This window comes from Urtica dioica, chromosome 4 (assembly GCF_054948205.1).
Source record: "Urtica dioica subsp. dioica isolate 48M chromosome 4, U.dioica_male_clone48M_v1_H2, whole genome shotgun sequence".
NCBI classification, from domain to species: domain Eukaryota; kingdom Viridiplantae; phylum Streptophyta; class Magnoliopsida; order Rosales; family Urticaceae; genus Urtica; species Urtica dioica.
In genome coordinates, this window is record NC_142759.1 from 5,646,258 (window position 1) to 5,651,289 (window position 5,032).

General features: G+C 37.8%; 1 long non-coding RNA gene across 4 annotated transcripts; it reads right to left on the reverse strand.

Moving 5' to 3' along the window:
• Positions 1–232: 232 nt before the first annotated feature.
• Positions 233–5,032, reverse strand: LOC149399661 (uncharacterized). Of its 4 annotated transcripts, XR_016296665.1 has the most exons (9): positions 4,767–5,032; positions 4,245–4,612; positions 2,864–3,232; positions 2,601–2,725; positions 2,351–2,420; positions 2,189–2,254; positions 1,789–2,021; positions 807–1,231; positions 233–565 (listed from the first exon to the last, which is right to left on the reverse strand). It is a non-coding gene; the product is annotated as an uncharacterized LOC149399661 (long non-coding RNA). The 4 variants fall into 4 exon arrangements; XR_016296664.1 differs by having other exon boundaries at positions 2,601–3,232; XR_016296666.1 differs by adding an exon at positions 3,671–3,747 and having other exon boundaries at positions 2,351–3,232.

A 5,032-nucleotide genomic window follows, 5' to 3' on the forward strand; every position in this document is an offset into this window, starting at 1 on the left:
AGAAAATTACAGCACACAGAGACATCACTTGCTAGTAAAATGATGTTATATTTCTTGATGAATTAGGTATCTTACCTTGCTGCTTTATGAATTTGTTGTGCCTGATACATTGAGCTACATATAAGTGGTGAATCAAACATTGAGCTCAATGTCAAGATGAATCATACATTGAGCTAAGTGGTGAAATTATGACTATGCCTAAGAGCATGACCGACTACACTCATGGAACCGATAGAAAGAAACAGTTGAATATGTTCAGACCATCCAAAATAAGGTCGCAGATATCAACTAAGGCGTACAAAGCAAAATACTTAATATAAATAGTAAGAGATGTCAATCAAATAACATTATAAGTTCCGCAAATCTCAAATTTGTCTATGAAATGCAGATCTAAGTAGTGTACACACTTGATTTCTTCTGTGAGAAGATGAATCAATTCAGATAATTATAGATCATTATACCTGAATATGTAGCATACCATAGCTTCCAGAGCTCTTCCAAAGAATTCTGATGAAAATGCTACATGTCCACAAGCCAGACTTCTAGAAACTCCTCTGCCAACTTACTGCCATGTATATATGAGCGAAATTAGATTCGATAAACAATGGTAGCAATTCAGACCCTAAAAACCGGACCAGAAAGGAACCAAAGCTGACTGCACTGATTAGAATATAGTCGTGCTTATTAAGCTGCTGAATAATAATAATAAGAAGTTTCTGATTGTCATTCAAAAATATTATTAATCAAGGCATAGACAGTCAAAAACAAATAAATGCACTTATAGTGCCCAATATCTTATATATTACCTGCTAGTGTTAGAAGTCTTCTATTCTCAAGCACCTCATTGACAGGTCACTTGCTCACCAAATTACCCCGAGGCTTTTGCCACAATGACGATAGGTCTGCAGCAGCAATGAACTGGCACGTGCTAACAAGCTTTGGAGCGATGGAGACTCTCTTTCCCCAAAACTAGAGCAAAAAGAAAAAAGACAAAAATTTAAATCCCCAAACAATAAAATAAAATAAGAAATTGTTACAAGGCTTTGTGGGAGGAGATTTTGCAATCCAAGGCTGGCCATTGCTCTTCTTCGAGACCAGCATGGGGAATCTTGTTGTTCTCGTACAGACAGGTCCTCTTCCACTTTGGCACTTTCATCGTGCTCTGTGGAGCGACACATCAGACCAATCTGTGGACTGTCGGTCTGAACACATATAAAGTGTTAAACGATTCCTACATCAGTCACAACAAGACATACCGACTTCTATTTAGCAGCAGAATCCAGTCACAAATTTGAGTGTCGAGGATGTGTATGACTTACTTGCATCGGAAGGATTCTTTGAAATCACAAAATATTTACATCTAAGACATAAAGCAAGAATGTACAACAAACAACGATTGTCAGAGTGACAAAATAAACTTCATAACTTTGATCTAAACTAAATTGAAGTTAATTCTCGAACACTAGATTACAATGTATAATCAACAAATTTAGCATTACTATCAACTATTATTGCACTGTCAAACAGCTAACTCTTAGCATGAATGAAGCCTTAAATGTTTTTCTAACACAAGCTAACACTCGATATTACGTTTGCTTTTTAGAAAGACACCCGATAGTACTTAATTATTTTGTTTTGATTGAAGAAGTTTTCTTGTCCTTATTTTAATGAGTTACCAAGACATTGCTTCAACCTGATATTCAAGGTTTCTTTTCTTTTGTTCATTTTATCACGAGCTTCTTAACTTTTATGTATTCAGGAAGAAAAAAAAAAAAAAAAGGTACTCACCCTCCATTGAAACTTCCTTTGTGCCCTTCTCATTTGCATAACAACGCTCTATTGAAAATTCCCAGGCTGGTCTTCCAGCCAGTAGAGAGGATCCTTGTCTCAAGGAAAAAGGCTGTCACCGCCGCATCGTTCACCGCAGTCCTCAAAACTAATGGTGTTGCTTTGCAAATATGAATTGGACATCATGGTGGTTATACGACCCTATCTGTTGGATGGCCTCTTCTGAGAAACGACTGCAAAAAGAAAGCAACATATGAGAAGCAAGTGAATGGTAGTGGTTGTTTCCAAACCAAATTCGTATTTTTCTTTATGGCGATATAAACATTCTCAACAGCCAGAAACTGAAAATACACCTCCATGGTAAAAGTTCGTTAATGGTATTTTCAAAGACAAGACATACCTTTGTGTTCGAGTCTTCCTCAAATTCGATATGAATTCTCCGTACAATTAGTTCTCCGACAATCAACTAGCAATGGAGTAAAATAGGATTTAACACATCAACAAATTCAAGCAGAGCTGCCAAAAAAAAAAAAAAAAAACCTTGGTATTGTATATAGCTTACATTCTGGTTCATAGTGCCATCAGTCCCAGTTTGAGATGAAGTAATGTCGCTGCTATTTTTGTCTGAGGAGCTGTTATGTCATTCAAGCAAAGTTCAATAAGAAAGTTATATAAAGGGCTATAGTTATTGGTTTTGGAATCTGAACATAAAGGGCTCGGTTCTGTAGACCAAGAGGCACAGGTTCAATCAAGTGAAGAGATTTATATGTACTGTCATGTCACAGAAAGAAGTAAAAACGAAAAATAACTACAATGTGATATAATGTTTTGAGTTTGGAAAAGAAGGCACAAGGCACAGACGCATGGGACGTCTCGGGGTCAACGTGCGATGAGCTTTGTAGCACCAGCAACTCTCTCTGTATAGAAACACGTAGACCTTACAATACAGAGAAAGATTATTGAATTACTAGTAATTGAGAGGGTGACAGAAATAGATTAGAACAATACGCGATAATGGACGATATAAAGAAAGAAAAAAAAAATTACTGATTGAAGAAAAGCCTGAGATCTATACCACTAAACTGACAAACAACAAGAGTGGTCATATAGGGAGACCTTGCCTGCAGCATCATTGTTGTTGTGGCTCAAACCAAGTAACTACCATTATATTTTTTTCACCATACTCAAACTTTATAACACAAATCCACCTAAAACCAATCAGAACCAAAGCACTTTAAAATAATAAAGCGTGGAACTTGAGCAGTTCCAATTAATAGACAATGCATAAGGCATGCCATCCGCTCTTCAAGAGCTCAGCGGGGAGAAACCTCCAGTTCTCGGCTGTGTCTCACATCCCCTGCCGCCAATCTCCCTCAGATCGTTGATGCTCTCCATCAAATCCCCGGCTGTTGAGTTCTCGATGTGGATGAACACCGGCGGAGGACTGCTTTTGGATGATCAAACATGACCGTTATAATTAAAACAACATACACACGCACATACATATCTTTGTAGAGAGGGAGAGAGTCAAAACATATAAGTTACTTGAAATGAACAAACAGTATGGTAATCAGACCCATAACATTAACAGAAAAGTATTCCTATTGATCAATAAACAAATCCCCGATGTAGTTTAATCCAATATGACAAAAAGAGGTAACTAATGAAGCTACACACACACCAAAAAAAAAAAAAGCCCTGAAATCATATGCATCTTGAAGCTCAATAATCTGAATTCAGTTTGCAAACATAGACCAATAAAATGATGATACAAAGATACTGCAATGATATGTATAATGAAACAAAAAAAACATCTTGATACAGAAGAAAAAATTATAGACCAACAAATAAATTTCGAACACAGATGCAAATTCAATCATACCACGCAAATTTCTTTATATTGTAATCAGGCGCGCACACATATCTTTATAGAGAGCGAGAGATTCCAAACATATGTGACTGGAACGAACAAATAATATTGTAATCAGAGCCTCGTCGAAATATCCATATTGATCAATAAACAACATTCCAATAGCTTATCATGTTTTTTAAAAAAAAAAAAAAAAAAATTAATCCGATGCTGCCTTAAACCAACACAAATTTGAATTTAGTTTGCAAAGATAGACCAATGAAATAATTATATAAAACATACTGCAATGATAAGATATCTTGATGAAGTAACGAAAAAAAAACATCTTGATATTTAAGAGAGGGGTTTTTTTTAAAGAAAATAGATAGACCAACCATCAAAATCTGAACTGATGCAAATTCAATCATACCCAACAAATTTCCATTGTAATATAATCGAATATTACAAACAGCATGCCTGGAACTCTCAGCACTATCTTCCATTTAATCCAGAACAATAGAAGAAGCATATACATGTTTGCTCTCAGCTATATCTTCGTATATATTCAATTCCAAAACAATAAACAAGTAATAAAAGAAACATATACCTGTTTGCTTCGTGGGCGGAGATAAATCTTTCCAGTCAGAGTCTCTGGTCGTTGGTCGGCGACACGATCGCCCTAGGGCTCAGAGATGTTCTCTAATCATCGCTCCGACTCCGCCGTGAGCCTTACCGTAGCGCCTCACAGCCCATCCTCTGCCTTCGCCACAAAGACATCACCGCGCTGCTCTTCCGCATCTCCACCCCCGGACGACAAGTGGTGATAGCCTGTGAGACACTACGATAAGACCAACAGCGGAGTCTGAAACGCTGACCATAAACGTCTATTGCCTAGGGCACAAACTCAGAAATGAGACTGTGATCATGAATCGCCCGATGGTCCTCAGGGCTCCGATTACGTCCGTGAAGCCCTAGCTTCAAATACATGTAACTCCGAATTAATAAAATTCCAAAGATCAGCGTAGCCCTAGGGCTCGAAAATGTTTCCAAATCACCCTAGGAACGCCGATCAAGAACGAATGAAACCCTAAGGACACAAACGAAAGAGGAATTGACGAAAAAGTATCACCTGTTTCCTGCTTCATTAGCGTGGTTGTCGAACGCCGACTAGATAGCGACTTGTGGCGGAGCCAGGGACGAGCTGCGACCATAGCTGGGACTGTGAGCCCTAATTCGAGGACTGAAAGAGATCGAGAGCGAGCGAAAGAGTGACTTGCGATCAAATGAAATGTTTTTTTTTTAAAAGCCTTCTTTTCCTGCGAAACTTGACTACAATGCTTCGTTTCCTTTTGGGTAACAATCAGATTATAGCTGTGTCATGAATAATTTCCTAAT